Here is a 22892-nt window from a genome sequence, read left to right on the forward strand (position 1 = left end):
CTAGCACCCTTATAAAACTATTTATCTCACATCTTTGTAAATCTTTGTAAAATTATTTTATATCAAGGTTAGTAATTCTCACTGTGTATCTAAATTCAGTACTTTAATTATATACTTTTCACTGCCCACCCCCCCCCCCCGATAATCTATGGATTTTAGCTTCCAACAACAAACTAATTTTGGCTAAGTTATACAAAGGAGAATTTACAAGAAGAATGTAAGTGAAATCACAGATTTCTGGGTTTCTGGGGATCTGTTTTGAAAACAAGTGAGAACCAAGGCTGCCCCAAAGTCCTTGGAGTGTGAACTATAGTTTGACAGCATGATGCCTTTGTGACAGCTTTCCTACACCTGTTCTTGCTTATGCAAGAACATCTTCTCCTCAGTTGCAATATTCATGGTGCAGAGCCTTTGCTTTACCAAGCTTAGATCACTTCCTGATTCTCTTTATGTAAGGAGAAGGGAAATTTGGTCTTTGGGGTTATTTAGTGTAGGGAGTCGTTTCTGAGAATTATCTTTCCACTAATGCTACACACATTGGGAAAGAGAGAGCAGAATATAATTCCTCAAAAGAAAATTGGGTGCTTTTAAGAAGAAGGTTTGAATGCCGAGAGCAAAACCAACAAATAGTCATTTCTCTGCAGAGGAAAATAATAGATGACAGTTTGTTGTCCATCAGGCAGTTCTTTCTAAAGTTTATTAGTAAATGTTTTACAACGTATAGATATATATTGTAAAAGGATTTCTGAATCATGAATGTCAGTATTCTCTACCTTCTCCCCCTCCTCCTTTCTTCCCTCTCCACCTCCTCCACCCCCTCCCCTCCCCTCCTCCTTCTTTTCTCTCTTTCTCTATCTATATTCCACTATTATCCCTTACTGATTTTAATCCATCAAACCATGAAATTGATAACAAAAAGATTTAGTGAAGCAGAAAATTAGAGAATTAGGAAGTCAAGTCTTGGTATAAGTATTTAAATTTTTTCTTCAGAAATTTGTATCATTAAGCAAACTAAGAGAAATGTACCCTATAACTTAATTTCTCCAGGAGTTAAGATAGGACATATAACATCTTATTTGTCATCATCATGATCATTATTATTATTACAGAGCAATGAATTTCAGTTGGTTGGTATTTAACCCTTTTTCCATTCTAGAGATGCCTCCAAATTCAAGCATGTTACTCGCAAAATGAGTAACTTGCTGTGTAGGTGTTTCCAGATGTTTTAGGCTTGGAATAATGTTTATATATGTGCAGGACTAAATGTTACAGTGACATGGTAGTCTACTGTGCTTTAAAGAGACTTCTGAGATCTTTTAGTTCAATCCCTACCTAATGAAGGAACTTGGCCTGTATATCTCTGGAATTTATTGTGTAGTATCCATTGAAAGCTTCCTGGGATAAAGAATGGTCCTCTGAAACAATCTTCTCCATTATTGGACAGTGCTAAAATCACTTTCTCTATCAATTCTTTAAGACTCAGTGATTCTACTTATTTTTGATCTATCCTTTTTCTGAATGTAATTTAAAATTTTTTTAAATAATTGTTTCTTTTTTTATAATCGATGTTTCTTTTAAAAAATTTATGCAGGTAGTATAAAATTATATGAAATAAAAAGCGAAAGTTTAGAAGTGTCTTATACCGCTAAAGTAATTCTTTCTCTATACAATTTCCACATATCTAAATTCAGCTTTCTGGAGCAAAAGAATGTCTGTCTGTCTACTCTTTCTTCACATAAAAACACTGCAGGTGTTTGAACACAGCCCTCATGTCCTCATTAAGTGTTTTTCTCCCTTTCTTACTGTGCCATATATTTTCAGTTGTTAAGATAAGTATTTTAAGTATATATAAGACATCTTTAAAAGAGAAAATAGAATTGCCTAATGTTTTCATAGAAACACTTGTATGACATTTGTGCAATTTGATTTATTAGCTAAATTCAGGACAGTACTGAATAGGCTTGCTTGACATTCTGAATCATCCTTCAGCTAATACTGAGCTTTTACATGAAACCTCAATATGAATACCTATTGGTACCATTTATATACACGAATGGCATTTTTGTTTGGGACACTGATTCAATAAAAAAGGAACATAATTTTGTCATTAAAATGTTATATGTCTGTATTGTTAAAAATTCCTAGATAATGGAATTGGTATAATTCTCATAATTTTCCTTTTAAAAAAATAACAGACAAAGATAGCATTACTTTAATTTGTAAAATCACTGCATTGAATGATCTTCAAAGTGCCTGTGTTAGTATATGCATCACCTCTTTAACGAATAAAAGAAGTGTCATTTCAAGGTCACATGCATGTAATCTAGTTCCCATGAAAATAATTAATAGCAAATATTATCAACTCTTATTAAGAAAGAGGTTCTTACTGAGAAGACAACACAGCAATAGAATGAAGAAAAAAATTAATGTCCATGATTGTGTCATTGAGATATACTTCTTAATATTTTCCCCCTAATTTGTATAATTTTTAAGAAAATGATTATAATATATAACTACTCAGTAATGTGTTTTTAAAAGAATAATGTATATTTGTATTCATAGAGCTAGCCTTTTAAAAAAATAACTGCTTATTGTTCCATAGCTTGGGTGTTCTAGAAATGAATTTAGCCATTCCTCTTCTAATGAGTATGTAAGTCTTTTGATTATTTATAACAAACAATGTTGCAAAGAATTTCTTTGCAAGTGGATGTGACTATTTCTATTATAGATTTCCTTGAACTGGAAATACTGGGTTCAGAGTATGTGATTTCAGTTATTGACATACAAACCCAAATTGTTCTCTTAAGACATTGTGATTTCCATTCACACCAGGTACGTTGCTCTGGAGCATTAGTTTTTTCACATTCTCTCCAACAATGAATAATAATCACAATACTTTTAATTTGGGCAGATTGATAGTCAAAAAATGATATCTCATTTTAATTGTTCAATTTTTTAGTTAAGGAGGTTATAGTTTGGGACCATTTGAATATCTTTTCCTATCGATATCCTTTTCTCATTTTTATTTTTATTTAGTTATTTTTAAAATTTTATCAAATTCAAATTCAATTAATTAATATATGGTGTATCATTAGTTTCAGAGGTAGAGTTCAGTTATTCATCTGTTGCTTATAACACCCAGTGATCATCACGTCATGTGCCCTCCTTAATGTCCAGCACCCAGTTACCCCATCCTCCTACCCACTTCCCCTCCAGTAATCCTCAGTTTGTTTCCTATTGTTAAGAGTTTCTTATGGTTTGTCTCACTCTCTGATTTCGTCTTATTTTATTTTTCCCTCCCTTCTCCTAAGATCCTCTGTTTTGTTTCTTAAATTCCACATATGAGTGAGATCATATAATTGTCTTTCTCTGATTGACTTATTTCGCTTAGCCTGATACCCTCTAGTTCCATCCATGTCACGGCAAATGGTAAGATTTCTTTTTTTTTTTATGGCTGAGTAATATTCCATTAAATATATATATTTACCACATCTTTATCTATTCATCTATGAATGGACATCTGGGCTCTTTCCATAGTTTGGCTATTGTGGACATTGCTGCTATAAACATCAGGGTGTGGGTGCCGCTTCAGATCACTGTATCCTTTGGATAAATACCTAGTGGTGCAATTGCTGGGTCATAGGGTAGCTCTATTTTTAACTTTCTGAGGAACCTCCATACTGTTTTCCAGAGTGGCTGCCCCAGCTTGCATTCCCATCAATAGTATAAAAGGGTTCCCCTTTCTCTGCATCCTCACCAACATTTGTTGTTTCCTGACTTGTTAATTTTAGCCATTCTGACTGGTGTGAGGTGGTATTTCATTGTGGTTTTTTTATATCCCTGATGCCAAGTGACGTTGAGCATTTTTTCATGTGTCTGTTGACCATTTGTATGTCTTCTTTGGAGAAATGTCTGTTCATGTCTTCTGCCCATTTCTTGACTGGATTATTTGTTCTTTCGGTGTTGAGTTTAAGTTCTCTATGGATCTTGGATACTAGCCCTTTATCTGATATGTCATTTGCAAATATCTTCTCCCATTCTGTTGGTTGTCTTTTGGTTTTGTTGACTCTTTTGCTGTGCAAAAGCTTTTTATCTTGATGAAGTCCCAATAGTTCATTTTTGCTTTTGTTTCCCTTGTCTTTGGAGACACGTCTACCAAGAAGTTTCTGTGGCTGAGGTTGAAGAGGTTGCTGCCTGTGTTCTTCTCTAGGATTTTGATGGATTCCTGTTTCACATTTAAGTCCTTCATTCATTTTGAGTTTATTTTTGTGTATGGTGTAAGAAAATGTCCAGCCTTTCCTTATTTTCAATTGGATTGTTTTATTATTATTGATTTCTTATTGGAACTCTTTTAAAATTAGGGTTGTTATTTTTTGTCTATCATGTATGATGCAAATATCTTATTCCAGTATAGTATTTGTTCTTTAACAAAAGTTTGTGGAAATATTTTTTGCAAATGACTTTTTTTCTATTTTTAATCTGTCAGTCTTTTATAGTATATGGTTTTCTGTCATGTTTATGGCAGCCATTTCTTTTTAAAAAAATTTATTTATTTGAGAGAGAGAGGGAGAGAAAGCAAGAGCTGGGGGTGAGGAAGAGGCAGAGGAAAAGGGAGAGAAGCATGTTCCCTGCTGAGCACAGAGCCCCAGGCAGCTAGATCTGAAGACCTGAGCCGGAAGACCTGAGCTGAAACCAAGAGTCCAATGCTTAACCACTGAGCCACCCAGGCACACCTATAGTAGCCTTTTTTACCCCAAGATTATAAACTGTTATTCTATATTTCTCTTATTGATAATATTTCTTTTTTAAATGGGTATCAAAATAGAAAAAAAAGCAATATAATAATTGTTAATATATATTATGGGGTGCTTACTGTGTGGCAGGCAATTTCCTAAGATCTTTGCACTCACTAATCCATTTAATCTTCAAAATATCTGATAAGGTAGGTTTTTCGTCACTATGGATAAGGACACTGAAGCACAACGAGATGAAGAGGTCACTCATCAGGTATGTGGTAAGTGAGGAATCAACCCTTTGCAGTCTGCCTCTTCAGCCTCTTCAGTTAACATAATGAATTACTCGCTAATACGAGCAGGTTTAATGATGTACTATATGTTGGCTAACTGAACATAATAATTAAAAATGAATTATATTTTAATATCTCTGTTTCCAGCACTATTGGATTGCATTATGTGGGGGAATGTGGTAGAAGTTTAAGTACTTCCCCCTTTCACATGGAATTCAGAACTAAGAAAATTGTATGATAACTTGAAAGCAATGGAAAACAAATAAGAAGATCAAGCAATCAGAAAACAAATTGTATACTTCAGAAATAATATAATAATAGAATTCACAGGTTATATAGCATGAAGGTTTTGGTCTTGGAAGTCCTCCTTACCTTTCTCTAAAAAATCAAGAATATGTTGACTCAAAGGAGAGCTTTGGAGGAACAGAGGCCACTGCATTTCTGATAGAAAAAGAAAAAGAATCTTTTCAAATAAGAAAAAAATACAATAACTCAATCTAATATGTTATGGCACCTAAGAGATCATCTGAAACAATCACTTTATTTCAATAAAGAAGTAAAAAAGCTTTATAGAAGAAAGTGATGTCACTTGGTAGCGGTTCTGGGACTAGAATTCCATTAACTAGCTCCTAAATTAGTATACTTTCTGCTACCTTCAGTTTTTCTGCTGCATATCCTTTATAATATAATGGCGTTTGATTGAAATAATTTTTAAATTGCTAATTAAGCAGTGACCCACCTTGATATTTTAAGCAACATGTTTATGCTCATATTAAATTACAAGAAGTGTGTAGCTTCAAGAGAGGGAAAAAAAAAAAAACCCTGACCTTGTGAAGTCCTTCCTGTATGGATTTGGTAGAAATTTCCAACTCAGTTTCATCTTCTATATTTAGATACCTTAATAACATTCAAGGTTATCATAGGAAAATATTTCTGGCAGTGTTTCTTTTCTTTCATATGTTAATTTTTTACTATATTATGAAATAGAAAACAAACACATAGATGAAATCCAGAACATCCAATTAAAGAATATTTATGTGTTTAGAGAGGATCTTGGCTATTATGCCAGATATAATTATTCCTTAACTTTAATATTTCCTTTTATTTGGATGATACCAGAGGGTAGCATTTATTCAAGTAAAAAGTACAATGTATAAAGTAAAATATCTACTTAAAAATATAAGCAGAAGTTAATTACATTTTTGTCCTTCAATTTTAGGTTAGTTACAGAATGGTGGCCATTATATATAGGGCTCCCACTCACATCCTCTGAAGGATATATCCAATTCTGGTGACTCCTTTGAACAGTTTCTCATGGACTTTAACTTAATATTCTTTGTTCCCTCCTGTTGGGGCTTTAGGAGGAGAATCCTCTGACTGAAATATTCTTGTAATACACTTCAGCTGTTTGGTCTTTTGTATGAAGAGCCAATGTAGTTATTTTATGAAATGATCTGTGCCTTGGATTAATCTTAATCAGAGAAGAAGCCTGCATTCGTTCATTCTTCATGCATTCAAATATTCATTCCTCTTTGTCTGTGGCAATGATTTGGTAATGATGGATGAGAGGGAAGAGAAGGAGAAAAGGGTAGACTGACAAAGAAAGAACAAAGGTCCAATCCAGAGCAGCTTCTGGAGTCAGGTTGCCTGTGTTCTACCACTTTGCTAGTGTAACATTTGTCAAATTATTTAACCTGTTTTTCAGTTTGCTCATCTTTAAAAGGGGTACAAAATGGTGCAGTAGAGAAAGAGATACTAATTAATGTAATGTGACTGTTAACTATTTTTATATCTTTGCTTCAAAGATTTTGTTTTTGTTTTAAATGCCTTTTTTTCAATAACTGCCCTTAAACTGAGTTTTGTGGAAAATGGTATGACATCTTACAATGGAGGATTTTCTACAAAACTAATATTTATTAATTTTATACTGTTCAGAGTTTTCAAAATGTTCTAAATGTGGAATTATTGAGTCTTATGACAATTTTGTATCATAGCCATCATGGTCATTAATATCCTCATATAGATAAGGCCTCTTGTTCTAAGTTACATAAAGAGCAGGCTGAGTCAGAAATGAAATATGGATCACATAAATTCTGCTCCTTTCACTTGATACTACCTTGCCTAGGACCTAGGTACCTGATGGGGATAGAGAAAGGGATGGGGATTTAAGAACCTGTTAAGAGAAAGGAGCAATTACTCTCATAATTGTCAGCTAATAATGCTTAGTCTTTCCTTTCTTTTTTATTTTGCAAATAAGAAAAAAATGATGCAAAGAAAATTAAGAAGTGAGAATACATCCATCATTCTTAACTCAGAGCAAACTGCTTGTAATCTTTAGGATCTTAATAAATTTTATGTAAAGTAGGTAAAAGAGTAAAGTTAAGTGAAAGGTAGTAAAAAAGACTTTTCGTGCAAAGTTAGACACTCTTAAGCTGTAGTCAAAATCTGAAAACTAGGAAAAATTCAGAGTAAAAATGTTGTGTACTACTCAGCCATGAGAAACAAAGTCAATATGGGATTAAGAGTTATGTATAGTGTATCTACATATATATAGGGTTAAATGTGTGCATTCGTGTGTTTGTGTAATTATTTTCCAAGGTTAGATAGTGATTACTTTACAAATTATTGTTGATGATTATACTCAGATTTTTAATTTTTTTAACCTTTATTGTAAATTATATTATTTTCTATACTTTTATGAATTTTCTTTAATGATTATATTTAACTCTTCCAATAGCTTTGTTCATTTATTGAATATTTTAAGTAACTACACTGTACCATATGGAATGAAAAAGTGAATAAATAACATTCTTAGTTGGAAATTGATATTCTTGAACAGAGAAGTATGCTAATCTGGGTTTCTTGGTTGTGTCCATGCCCTCAATATATAGACCAAATAATTTTCACTGAGACACTGGATAGTAAATTTTCCTAGTTATGTAAATATTTGTGTAGAAGTCACATTCTGATAGCTCTAGCAGTTAAAACAAATTCACTAAGAAAAAAATGAAAATTTCTTACTGGAAAATATACTGCAGAGTCCATAGAGGATTATAATAGGATTAGAACCACCCATAGTGGCAGGAAATATTCTTAAAATTATGTATGAATTTATATTGCCTAATTTAGTGAATTTTACATCACAAACTATTAACAGCACAGATTAGTGTTACCAAAAATGGAAACAATGTGTCATGATTCTTAATGAGGAAGAAGACACAAGAAGCAGCATGTCCAGCAATAAAGCAAATGTCCTCATTGATCTCACTAACTCCTGAAGGCATGACCTTATAACTGCCTAATTTAGAAATCAATATTTCTAATGAATGGATTTTCAAGAGAAAGAATAAATAATATTTTGGTATTCCCTGTTTTAAAAGAAATAAGAAATCTTATGTTTTAAGATTTTTCTCAACAATAATTTGTAATTTTTAAAAATAATGTTTTATTGGATAAAGGGGTAAATTTAAACTTATGTGGAAACGGAATTTCCATGATAACTGTTAGTTATTGAATTTTTCTCAGTTGACTCAATTTTCATAAAGTTTTCTACTCCAATTTTTAGTTTTAATAAAACAATTACTCAACATAAAGTATCAAGGCAGCTAAAACCATTCTATTATTTACTGCCAACTTCCTAATTCTTGTGCTTTTATTCATTTTCCCCAAATCATATCAACTTTAGAAGAGAATAGCATTTCATGGCTATTATTTCTCACTCTTTCTGCCTTCCAGAGCAGGCACAAATACTTACTGTATCATGCCTGCTGTATTCAAGGTCTTTACTAAATATTTTGCAAAGCCAGTGCCCTCGTGCAGTTTATATCTATGATAATGTAAGGATGTGCTGAGTAAAGTAACATAGCATAAGTAGTACAAATGTAGACAACTTATTTATCAACCCTGTGCCTTAATTTCCCCATTTGTAAGATAAAGATAATTACAGCACTCACTCAGCAGGACTTTATGAGGCTTGGATGAAATAATTGGCAGACTTAGAAAACTAAGTGGCAGGGTCACCTGGGTGGCTCAGTTGGTGAAGTGTCTGCCTTCGGCTCAGGTCATGATCCTGGGGCCCTGGGATCAAGCCCTGCATCAGGCTCCCTGCTCCGTGAAAAGCCTGCTTCTCCCTCTCCCTCTGCTGCTCCCCATGCTTGTGCTCTCTGTCTCTCTTTGTCAAATAAATAAAATCTTAAAAAAGAAAAGTAAGTGGCACACACGGAGTGCTTAGTAAGTTAATAAAATAAGAGTGTATTATAATGGCTCAGAAGAAGGAATTTACATCTATCTTCTTTAGGCTTCATGAAGCATATAGTATCTGAGATGGACCTTAAAGATGTGATTTTGACAAGTGGAGAAGGCAAGGCTCTAGAAAAGGCTGTTTCAGATGGAGAGAACCATTGCTCACGGATGGGACTCCATGTCATATTTAGGAAAGAGTCATCCAGTTTCACTGGTATGAAAAGTAAGCAGGAAGGAATAGGATCAAACTATCTGGAAATGTTAGTTAGGGACAGGGAGTGGGAAGCCCACTAGGTCAATCTAAGAAGTTTTTACTTAATTTAGAAATTGCGAAAATCAAAAAGATTAAGCCTGGAAGCTGATACGATTAAAATTTTATCATAGAAAATCATAGAAAAAATGTATAGTATAGTTTGTTTAACAAAAGAGATCGGAGAGAGAGAGACATGTTATATTTACTACAAAAAAACAAAAACAAAAAACCTGACCAAATAAAGCAGTAGGTTAGTGGTAATAAGATTGGGAAAGATGGAGTTATGTATGAATGTTAGAAAACTAAGATTGCTGGCACTGACAAATATGTGGGTATATGTAAATAGATTATTTTCCCATTTTGTAATTAAAAAAATATAGTTGACTCTTTAAAATAAGATAATAGCAACATTGTGTGATATGTAATACATGTACCAGTCAAAGATGTGTTAGCATCCTTTTATAAAGTTTTTCCATTATATATATAAAGTAATATAGTGTTATTTGAAAGTATGGTTATTGTAAGTAAAAGATGTATATGCATATTATAAACCATAGAGCAACCATAAAAATACCCTTAATAGGTGCAATTAATAGGCAAATGATAAAAATAAGATGGAGGGTTGCCTGGGTGGTTCAGTCAGTTGGGTGGCTGGCTCTTGATTTCGGCTCAGGTCATGATCTCAGGGTCCTGGGATTGAGCCCCACGTCAGGCTCTGCGTTCAATGGGGTGGAGTCTGCTCAAGGATTCTCTCCTTCTTCTGCCCCTCCCTCCACTTGCCCTCGTTTTCTCTCTCTCTCTCTGTGAAATAAATAAATCTTAAAAAAAGAAATAAAATGGAATAATGTTCAATTAATCAACAGAAATATTTTTAAAAAGATAAAAGAAGTAACATGAGACAGAAAAAAAAGCAAGATGATTTCTAAGCCTAAACTATTGATAATTACATTAAATCTAAAAAGGTCAATATATTAAAAATGATGAAAACTAAAAATAATCGATGAGAAAAATTATATAAGACTTACCAGAATGGGAAGCTATACTATGTTCATTGTTCGGACAGCTCAATATTAAGATGTGAGTTCTTAGTGACATTGTTAGATTCAGAGCAATCGCAGTCAAAATCTCATCAGGATTTTTTGTAAAAATTGACAAGCTGATTATAAAATTTATATGGAATTATCAAGTACCTATAATAACCAAGCCAATTTTGAAAAAAGAAGAAAAATTGAAGGACTTAAATTACTGATTTCAAGACTTATTATAAAGTCACAGAAATCAAGAACAGGTGGTATTGATGTAAATGTTGACATAAATATTATTGGAAGTAAATAGAGAATCCAGAAATAAAACCTGCACAAAGTTGAGAAGGCAATTAGGTGGAGAAAGGTAATTAAAAAATGGTGCCTGAAAAAACTGGGTAGTCATATGAAAAAAAAAAAAATCCCAAACCTTACTTCATACATTATATAAAATTTAATTCTAAGTGATCATAGACCTAAATATAATAGTGAAAGTATAAACTTCTAGAAGAAAAATTTTAGAAAAATCTTAGTGACATTGGATTTGGCAAAGATTACTTGTAGCATACAAAAACCATGAAGTGTAAAAAAAAAGTAAAAATTTAAAAAATTGACTTAAGCAAAGTCAGAAATTTTGCCTTTCAAAAGACACAAAAATGAAAAGGCAAGCTATCATTTGGGAGGAAATATTTACAAAATATGTATCTGACAAGGAACTATATAAAAAATATATAAAGAGATGTCACAACTAAATAGTAAGAAAACCACCCAATTGGGCAAAAGATTTTAGAAGATACTTAATTCATATATATGTATATATACATATGTATCATGTATATCATGTGTCTCCTATATATATCATATATCTCATATATACTTATACATACACACAAAATCTGATGCCTTTCTAGTCTCTTTATTAGTGAGTTTCCTGTCCCTGTCCATCAAGGGAGCTGTGCCTTTTCCCAACCATCATCACATATATCACATACTTAATCACAAGTGGGCATGTCAGTGCTTCAGAGGTAGTAGAGTTCAAACAGGTCATTGATAAATGTGGTGATGCCACTGTAAGCTGAATAAAGTCAGTTCAGCAGAGCTAAAAAGGACTTCATTTAGGTAAGCTGGCTTCATTTAATGCATACTGGGCTGTATCCAAGGTGGTGATTGATCTAAGGTAAGTGAGCAAAATCTTCAAGAATCATGGAATGGGAAGAGAATGCTTGTGTTCCTAGTGGTGACCAGGCAAGAGGTCCACTAGATTCCCAGGCCGGTTTCTTCCTTTCTCCTATTTATTACAAAAACAAAAACAAAAAAGTAGATTATTTCATATTTTCTTACTTTTTTAGACTGGGCTATATATGCAAAGATGAATGGACATTTAATGGAGTTTGAATGTTGACTTAATAAAGTGAAACTAAAATGTTGAAGAAAGAATAAGTAATTCTTTTCAGCTCAATCTAATAGCTATAATTGATGCCATCTCTCTGTACTCAGTAGTGTTCTAAGCAGAGAGATAATGTAGTTACTGGAAGGTCAGATTCATGTTTCAAGGATCTTATGAACTCTTTGTCCTATGAGAACATATTGATACTTTAAATTAATGATACTTTCTGGATTTTTATGTTGTTAAAATAACAGAACCTCATTTTTTAAATCTTCTCATCCAAAGGAAATATTGTGTGGAATTTCAATATATAAAATAAACAACAACAAAAAGCAAGTGGGAGGGGGTGTGAGCCTGAAGCTCTTCAGACTCAGAACTCAGTGATTTATTTATTTCAGAAATCTCCGCAGAGTTTTAGGGTTCCTGCTGAGATCCCCAGACCTCTTGGGAACCTTATGGTTCATGTGCACACAATTTCAAAGTCAGTAACAAAGATAATTTTGCAGCAGGTCTCCATTATTTTTTCTGAAGCAATGGCCAAAACCATATGGATGTCTGACTTGGTTTTGTTGCTAACTAAATGGGTTTGTTTGGGTACTTTTAATGCACAAAAGTCCTGTTTTTAATAACCAAAAATTGAACTAATTTCAGTCCTGTGGTGAAAATATTGGATTATCTAACCCATAATGTTATCTTCAGAACATCACTTATTCATGTATGCCACAGTTATTTACTGACAGAGCCATTCTAAGTGCTGAGGATGAAACAGCGAATAAGATGAAGTCTATGTTCTTATTAAACTTCCATTAGGAGTTTTTAAAAGGAGATTTTAAAAATTGACCAATTTAAAAAGTCGATAGTTAACTATGTCAGGTAAAATAATATGTATGTGAGGACAGAGCACATTAAAGGAATAGGTAGAGGTTTGGGGAAGCTGAGGAGCTATATTTGGACAGATCTGAATGAAATTGTGATACTGAGTGAATCAAAATGTACCCTTCAAATGTTCCAGGTAGCCAACGTGGAATACATTGGTGCATGTGAGAATGGTTGTATTCAGGTGGAGGGGACAGAAGTCTGATTGCAGTGAATAGGAGGAGGCTAGGAGAGATGAGGAAGAAAGTAGATATTGACAGCTCTTTCAAGGACTTTGGCTGATTAGGGCAGAAAATCAATTTTGGTTAAATAAATGATGGAAAGGATGGGCTGGTTTTCCTGATTCATTTAATGCTGTTTTACATGGATGGCATTTCATAGATTAGTGGCTATCAAAAATTTTCTAAACATATTTTCTTCATTTTATCAAATATATATCTTTTGTGGAGCCACCATGCATAAACAGGTATCTTTAGAACATCACTAAATAATTTCATGAAGTTGGTAGCTTGCATATCACCAGATGATGTTACACTGAAATATTTAATGAGGATTTACTATTGCAAATGCCATGCTAGAAGGTTTGGTATTATGTTTATATATAAATAAATACATATACTGACCTTAACCTTATGATCCATTTACTGTAGGAATAAATGAAAACAAATGGGTGCAGAAAAAAAGGAACATGCGACTTCCCATGAGTGTTAACCAATTGGTTTGTTTCATTTTGTTTTTGTTTTTGTCTAACTGATGGAGCAACATCTACATGGGGAGATCAGAAGGGGTTAGACTGTAAGACTTCAGGTGATGGGTAGGATTTGAATAGCTGAAAAGGTCTTGGGAAAATGCTATGTTGTAGAGAAAGGCTTAAACAGGATTAGAGGTAAGGCATAGACAGCAAAGTATGAAACATATTCAAGGTATGGTAAAGGATCTGACTGGATGCATGCAGAGGAGAAAGAATAGTAATAGGAAATTAAAATTCATTAAATGTTTTTTGTGTCCTACAATTATCTCAATAAACTTGCAAAATGTACCTCAGATATTTTCATTTTACTAATGAGGAAATAAAGGTGAAAATAATGTTACATACCTAGCAAGTGGTGGATAGAATCAGCATTTTAAGCCTATCTCTCTGGCTCTGAAGTGTCTTTTCTATGGCACCTTACTGTCTCTTAGACAAATCTGTAAAGAATGACTGGGCTCATATTTTGGTGGGCCTTCAATGCTGAGTTAAAGAATTTCAACTTCACTTATTAAATAACAAATATGTAATAATATTAAACAAGATTGAAGACTTTTGAATAGGCATTTGTACAATCAGAATTGTGCTTTGGAAAATTAATCTGATGGCTAAGTCTAGAACTGAGTGATATGGAGAAGTCAGGATGGAACACACCAAGAGGAAGTCAAGTGTAGTCATGGAAGTGGAAGGTATTGAGAGGATGGATGGCTGCCATGGGGTTGTACCACTCAGCCATACCCTCAAGAAAGAACCTACTGGTCAGCTGCAAGTTGTACCGTTGCTGGACAATTCCTACTGTTAGTGCTTTCAGGATCCACATTGGCTTTTGAACCAGAGTCATGCTTTTCCTGGGCAGCTCTCTCTCAGCGGCTGAGCATGGTCAGGTGTTCTAGAGCCTGGCCATTTCTAAACAATGTGGGGCTGCTATAATAGGAAGTCCTTGCTCTAAAGCTTTCCACTGGGTTAGCCAAGACTTTGTCAGATCTTTACTGTGTTTTGAGGCTTTCTCTGCCCAGTCCTGCTTGTTTCTTCCACCCAAATCCTTTTCTTTTTTTTTTTTTTTTAAGAATTTATTTATTTGACAGAGAGAGCACAAGCTGGCGGAGTGGCAGGCAGAGGGAGGGGGGGAGCAGGCTCCCCACTAAGTGGGGAGCTTGATGCAGGGCTCAATCCCAGGACCCTGGGATCATGACCTGAGCCAAAGGCAGACGCTTAACCAGCTGAGCCTCCCAAGAGCCTCCCAAATCTTTTTAACATTTTCCACATCTATATCACAATCTGAAGTCTTTCCTTACCCAGTGTTTCTTCCCCTTTTGTCTTTTACAGATATTATCCCCAACAAATCTCATGTGCTCCTACCTCTATCTCAGAAATGTTCATTCTACAATAGTTAATGTGGGGAAATAAAAAAGTGAAGACAGATGCTAGAGCTGCTCCTGGATGATGATGAAGGTGATGATGATGATGATGATAAGATGACTTTAGCATCACTGAAGTTCTTCTGCAGTCTCAGTCAGAAATGCAGTTTGTAAATGTGCGGTTTCTAGAACTGACAGTAGATCCAAAGAGGTGGAATCTAAGAAAGAGAAAAAAAAAGTTAGAAAAAAAAAAAAAGGAGGCTCAAGGGTAGTAAGAGGAGATCTGTGCCAGCAGAGAGAAGAGTTTCATTGAGGAGGAGGGAATCAATATCGCAAATGCTGCCAAGCTGACAAGGAGAGTGAACACAGCCAAAAGGTCGTGTTACCTGTTTTTTTGGATTCTGAAATATAACTATTCTTAATGTGAGCAGAAGGGGCTGTAAGCAACAGGGCCTGAGAGGGGTCACTAATCTAGAATCTTGGGTTTAGAACTTAATGATGTCAAAATCCCTGAGGAAATATCGCCTCCCCTCTGAAGCAGTAGGTGTATTTTTTCTTATAAGTAATTTTGATAAGGAATTAATATAAGAATCATAACCAACTGTAGATAAGTTATACAGATATTCATTATTAGAATGAATACCATTGATCACAAGAATAGAAACTTTGAAGGTGCACATACCCATTTAGTTTGCATTTGTATCCGTGATTCTGGCTAGTCTGGTTGAAGCAAATGGAACTAAACATAGTTATCTCCTTAACTCGGTTTACACCTATATTTTCTAGAGTGTGACTTTCAGATTGGTGTTACATATGCCATCTGCATTATTGCAGTTATTTAAAACTGTGTTAAGAAAGGGGAAGTTAGAAAAATAGGATTTTGACTAATGGCTTTACTTATCTAATATTTAGGCCAATTAACTGTGTCATTTTCTTTAGGGATTTTCACCACTGACCTATAGACTTTACCATGCAAAGCTGTGTGCTCATTTTTATGTCATACAATCATTTTAATTATGTTCTTAACTCTGTCCTTCTATGTTATTTGAAGCTAGACATACTCATTAGGAAGGAATAGTATATTTCCAAGTAAAATTGGGCTCTCATTCCTGTACCTGCTGGGTGTATTCAGAGAACAGTTCTCCGGCTGTGATATTAATATTACATTATTTATCATGAAGGAAACTTACCGACTTATTTCAAGTGAAAGGCCAAGATTATGCCCTACGGGGATAATAATAGCATTTATTTTTTTTATAAAAGTATTGATCTAATTATTTCTTTAATGGTACCAGGAGAAGCATATGGCTGCCTGCATTACCATTAGCATGATTCTGGTTTATACATATAATATTGTTATATTTAAAACTAATTTTTAGATCTTATAAGTGAAAAGTTTTATGTAAAATTCTTTTATTGATCATAAATGTCAGAATGTTGATAATGCTGATATAATTTTATATAATTTTCTCATTAATTCTACTAAGGATGTATACCAAAATTGCGACATAAAACACTTATTAATGGTTTACTGGGTTTTAGTGCTAACTAAGCATGTTTAGTTGAAAAAAAAAAACACCTCAGGAATACTGAATTAAACAATGGGGATTTAATAGTGGCAAACAGGAATTTCTCCACAGAACTGCCATTCCAAGTTCAAATTTGAAGATGGAGGTTGGAAGGTCTCCAATGACCAGTAGCTCTTGCTGTCTTCAGGAGTGCATTCTGGCTTTACCTGCCACTGATTAGCACCAAGAAAAAGCTGGGTCATTCGCATCTGTTCTGCTTTATGCAGCCATTGTTTTGGTGCTGTCAGTCTTTAAATTTAGCTAGTTTAGTGAGTTTTTGGTGGTATCTTTTGGTTTATTTTGTTTTTCCCGGATGACTAATGCTATTGGACACCATTTATATGCTTATTGACCATTGTGTTTTTTATTTTGAAATGTCTTTTCAAATTGTTTTTCCATTTGGCTGGAGGAGTTATCTTTTAATTATTCGTTTGAATAATGTTTTTATATTTTGTACAAATATTTTGTCAGTTGATTATGAAACAATTGATTAATTTCCAAGTATTGGCAGTTCTCTGAAATATAATTGTAGAACTGTCCATTTCTCACTTTAGATGTGTCATTTTGTCTTATGTATTTTGAAGTTCCACTATTAGGTGCATATACATTTGGAATTGTTATGTCTTCCTGACAAATTGATCCTTCTATTGTTTGAATCATCTATTTTTTTTAAGATTTATTTATTTATTTATTTGACAGAGAATAAGAGAGCACAAGCAGCGGGAGAGGCAGAGGGAGAAGCAGGCTCCTCGTTGAGCAGGGAGCCCGATTTGGGGCTCGATCCCAGGACCCTGGGATCATGACCTGAGCTGAAGGCTGTCGCTTAACCGACTGAGCCACCCAGGCGCCCCTTTCTCTGTTTGATAGTACTCCTTAACCAGAGGTCATTTTGATATTAACCACTACAATTTTCTAAGGATTGGTGTTGTCAAGTAGTATCTTTTGCTATCTGTCTACTTTTAAACGATCTGTGTGTTTATATTTATATTTAACATATAAATATAACTCTTAAAGATAGCCTGTATTTGGGGCACCTGGGAGGCTCAGTGGGTTAAGCGGTGGACTCTTGATTTTGGCTCTGGTCATGAGCTCAGGGTCTTATGATAGAGCCCTGCCTTGGGCTCTGTGCTCAGCGTGGAGTCTGAGGATTCTTTCTCCTCTCCCTCTACCTTCCCCCGCCCCACCCATGCTCACTGGCACGCTCTCTCTCATAAATAAATAAATAAATAAATAAATAAATAAATAAATCTTTTTTAAAAGCTAACGTGTACTCAATTCCTGCTTTTCAAATCCGCTTTGATAATTGGTTCTTTTTATTTATTTATCTGAGAGAGAGAGACAGAGATAGCAAGAGAGAGCACAGCGGGGGGAGGAGAGGAAGAAGCAGACTCCCCGCTGAGCAGGAAACCTGATGCCAGACTCCATCCCAGGACCCTGGGAACATGACCTGAGCCAAAGGCTGATGCTTAACTGACTGAGCCAGCCAGGGGCCCCAATAATCCTTTTTAATTAAGAGTGTTAATAAATTTATTAGTTTAGTTATTGATATGGTTGATTGTCAGCCTGTTTTGCTAATTTTTTTCTATTTGTGCCATTTGGTCTTTGTTTTTTTGTCCCTTCTACCTTTCTATTTCCCACGTAGCTTTATTTTTTATTTATTTATTTACTTTTTAAGATTTTATTTATTTTTTTGGGAGAGAGAGACAAAGATAACGATAGAGACCACGAGCAGAGAGGAGAGGGAGAAGCAGGGAGCCCGATGTGGGGCTTGATCCCAGGACCCTGGGATCATGACCTGAGCTGAAGGAAGACGCTTAAGTGACTGAGCCACCCAGGTGCCCCTCCTGAGTAGCTTTAAATATTCTGTAATATTTATCCTATTGGTTATTTATTTTTAACTTACATAGTGAAATTTATTTTTTGCTTTACAGTTATATATTTTTTTAAAATGAGTAGAATTATGTCCACCACCATAATCAATACAATAGTATGTCCTATTAATACCCTGTATAGTCAGCCAGTTTTCCCACACCCAACCATTCATCTGTTCTCTATCCCTATATTTTTGTCTTTTTCAGAATATGACATAAATGGAATCAGATAGTATACAGCCTTATGGGTCCAACTCTTTCATTTGAAAAATGCATCTGATAGTCATTCATATTGCTGCATGTATTGATAGTTCATTACTTTTTATTGCAAGTACTATTTCATTGTATGGATGTGCCAGAGTTTCTTTGGCCATTCCTTGTTACATTAGGGTTGTTACCTACTTTTGGTGTTTATGAAAGGATAGGTTACAGATATTCATGTAGATACTTTGTGTCAACATAAATTTTTACTTCTCTTGAATAAATACTTGTGCTATATCCACAGTGCTTAGAAAAATAGAGGAGCTTTCAGGAGATATTTTAATAAGAAATTGCAGGATATTTCTTTTAAATTTGACTTCTTATTTATATTATTTCATTCCTATTTGCAAATGTCAATGTTTGAAGTGTTTTATAATGAAACTTTAAGAATTCATATGTCATTATGTTTTATAAACTTTATAGGTCATTAATTATTCTATGAAAGTCCTGGTTCTGAGTGTTTGAGCGATCCAGTAAAACAGCTAGACCATGGAGCCTTCAAATTATGCAAATGAGCAAATAATACAAATGCAAATTTGCTAACTATATTAATGGGCAACATATAAAACTTATAGTGTTATAATCTCAAGGGTGTTGTCAGAGATAGAGGTTTTTGTTTTTGTTTTTTTAAGATTTTATCTATTTGAGAGACAGAGATAGTGAGAGAGAGAGAGCATGAGTGGGGAGGAGAGGGAGGAGGCTCTGTGCAGAGCAGGGAACCCGATGCGGCACTCGATCCCAGGACCCCAAGATCATGACCTGAGTCGAAGGCAGGCGCTTAACTGACTGAGCCACCCAGGTGCCCCAGAGATTGCAGTTTGAGTTTCATCTCTACCTTTTACTAGCTGGATGACCTTGGGCAATTCACTTTATCTAAGTCTCAACTTGTTTATCTGTAAGGTAGGGATAAAAATAAAATCTACCAAAAGGGTTTCCTGAAAGTTAAATAAGATAATGTTAGTCAAGTATTTAGGATAACACCTGACATTCTATGTATATTAGTTGTTAGTAGTATTAGTTTTAATTATACTTTTTAGATTATATTATTTAATGACACTCTAAATAATTAGTATAAATACTTTATAATCAGTTAATGATCTAATTATATTTGACAGAACATGAGAATTTTATGACTGTCATTTGTTCTACCAAATGACTTCTAACATTTTCTCTAAGTATGTGATTCTATATGAGTTTTTTATTGTTTCCATAACAAATTTTCACAAATTTAGTGGCTTGAACAACATGTATGGATTGCATGGATCAGAGGCCTAGGAGGGGTTTCACAGATCTGAAATCAAGATGTCAAGTGGCTCAGTCATTAGGAGTCTGCCTTCAGCTCAGGTCGTGATTCCGGGGTCCTGGGATCGAGCCCCGCATTGGGCTCCCTGCTCGGCAGAGAGCCTTCTTCTCCCTCTCCCACTCCCCCTGCTTGTGTTCCCTCTCGCTGTGTCTCTCTCTGTCAAATAAATAAATAAAGTCTTTAAAAAAAAAAAGATGTCAACAGACCTGCATTCCTTTCTGGAGGTGCTAAGGGATAATCAATTTCCTGCTCATCTGGGTTTGTGGCAGAATTAAGTTCCTTGTTGGCTGTACACTGAAGGCCATTCCCCGCTAGAGGCCACCAGCATTCCTTGGCGTGTAGCCCCCTTGGTATTTAAAGCCAGCAACAGTGGATTGAGTGTTCTCAATATCGCATCTCTCTAAACCACTCTTCTGCTGTCTTTCATTTTCAGAACAGGTTTGATTAGATTTGGCCCACTCTGATAATCCAGAATAATCTCTGCATCTTCAGGTCTTAAACTTAATCACATCTGTAAAGTTCTTTGTCACTGAAGGTAACATTCATGGTTCTAAGGGTTAGGTCTAGGGCCCTTTTTTTTTTTTTTGGCGGGTGTGGGGTAAGCATTATTCTGCTTACCACAGATTCTAAGAATTTCTCAAGGATATTCTTTTAGTTCATATAGGACATAACACCTCAAAGATGTCAGGTTTTGCCTTTTAAAATCCATTACAACTTCAAATGCTGTCCAATGCCCTATGTCCTCTTAGACAGGAACCAATAGTTTTCTGCTCTTTGTTATATCAGAGGTTGGCTAAGCAGTTGTTGCTGTGTAGTAATAGGTGGGGAGAGAAAAGACCAAATTTGGGATGAACTAAAGAAAGGAACAAAATATATGTAAGGGATGCCAAAGCATTTGATTCTTTCTGTGTTCTTGTTTTAGCTACTTAATCATTCTTTTCCTTTTTGTAAATTTTGAGCAAATGATCACACGCACACACACACACACACACACACACAATTTTTGAATTGATCCAGTTGTTACCCTGTTTGATATAATGGTACTTTTTTTTTTAAATATTTTTTATTCATTTGAGAGAGAGAGAGCAAGCAAGAGCATGAACGGGGGGAGGGGCAGAGGAGGAGCAGACTCCCCGCTGAGCAGGCAGCCCAATGCTGGACTCTGATCCCAGGGTCCTGGGATCGTGACCTGAGCTGAGGCAGACGCCCAACCAACTGAGCCACCCAGGTGCCTCAGATGTAATGGTACTTTTAAAACAGTCTTTTTTCTTACCATTAAAATGTTAGGGTTTCTGAAAACTGTGGAATAATCCTTAGTTCCCATTTTAAAATTTATTTTTCAAGTTAAGGGATCTTTTGGCTATACATCTAACACAAATCCCCAAATTTCTTGTTATGTATTAACCAATATTGTATTTCTTTTTTCCTCAATAAATAAGGCATGAATTATAGTTATATATTTTGACTTTTTAAAAAATGCCTTTTGCAGTTTTTAAAGAAGTCAGTTGTATCATAACTAATCATCACTTTGCTAACTACAAATTCCTATATCATACTTGGTTTTCATATGACTCTAGTAGGTAAATTAGGCAAGTAATTTCTCCATTTTGGAGATAAAGTCATTGTCAGCCAGCATAAACTATAGATTTATCTGTTAAATTATACCTTCATGATTTTGACCTGTTTTTTTTCTTTTCTCCAAAATCTAAATTCCCCTGCCATGCAAGATTGGTGAAGAATAGAAAAAGAGATCCTACATTTTCTCTTTTAAATTCAGAATGTGCTCTCCTGTTCAAAAAAGGCCTCAACTAGCTCTTGCTCTACTCTGTTCTCTTGTGAGTATATATATAAGGGACTTATATAAAAATATAAGACTTATATTTTTATAAATTAAAATATGAGATTTTTTCTATTATAAATACAAGTTAGGTTCCTCATCATCTTCCCTACAATTTCCTTCCTCTAAAATGTCCAATTCAAAATGTATACTTTAGAAGAATCCCTGATTGGCTCTACAATAGTTAGGTCAATTATAATTTGTTTTACTTTGTAATTAATTATTAGATTGAACATTTTGGAGGTATTTACTACCTATGTGCATTTCTTCTTTTATAATGTATCCCTTGAGGTTCTTTCCTGGATTAATTCCTTTTTTGACATATTTATTCTAAATATTTTCCCATTCATCATTTTAACTTTATTTGTTTTCATTTATCATTTCTTAAATCATTTTTAAACATAAAAGGGTTCTCTGAATAGAGATTTATTATATAACAGTTTTATTTTATTCTACATTTCTTTTGATATAGAAAATTGACATATAATTTTATTCTTTTTTTTTTTTAACAAAGTGCTCATCAGTTCTTTTTATATCTCCCAATAAAGGTATGTAGTTTTCTCCCAATAGGTGTCACACATTTATTGTTTGGAATATTTTAATTTCATGATATTATGGCTGTTTATATATTTTCTGTTACTGCTACAGAGAAAAGTTAGTGATTTTTGCACTTTTATCTTCTTCCTAGCCATTTGAATGGGATTTTTATCTTTAGTTTTTCAGCTGATACTTTGCAAATAGTCATACTTTCTCTTATAATTATAGCTCCTATTTATGTTTCATGTTTTTTGTTATTTTATAGACCAAAGATAGCAGCAATTTTTGTTTTTTTGATTTGGGTGCCTTCAATGGAAACATAAAAAAATGCTATCCAGGGATGCCTGGGTGGCTCAGTCGTTAAGCGTCTGCCTTCAGCTCAGGTCACGGTCCTGGGGTCCTGGGATGGAGTCCCGCATCGGACTCCCTGCTCAGCGGGGAGCCTGCTTCTCCCTCTGCCACTCCCCCTACTTGCGCTCACTCTCTCTCTCTCTGTCAAATAAATAAAATGTTTTTAAAAAATCCTATCTATTTGAGAATGACATGCTTCATGACTTAAGGGAATACTCTTTATTCCTGATTTTTTAATTGGGTGGTATTAAA

General features: G+C 34.5%; 1 protein-coding gene across 1 annotated transcript in view; it reads left to right on the forward strand.

Annotated features, from left to right (window-relative positions):
* Positions 1 to 22892, forward strand: part of KCTD8 (potassium channel tetramerization domain containing 8) — a 231950-nt gene that overhangs the window by 84441 nt on the left and 124617 nt on the right. The gene's annotated exons all lie outside the window — the stretch shown is intronic.

The sequence above is a fragment of the Eumetopias jubatus genome, unplaced genomic scaffold, assembly GCF_037043125.1.
Source record: "Eumetopias jubatus isolate StellerSeaLion01/CBP00866 unplaced genomic scaffold, mEumJub1_p1.0 scaffold_2, whole genome shotgun sequence".
Lineage (NCBI taxonomy): Eukaryota > Metazoa > Chordata > Mammalia > Carnivora > Otariidae > Eumetopias > Eumetopias jubatus.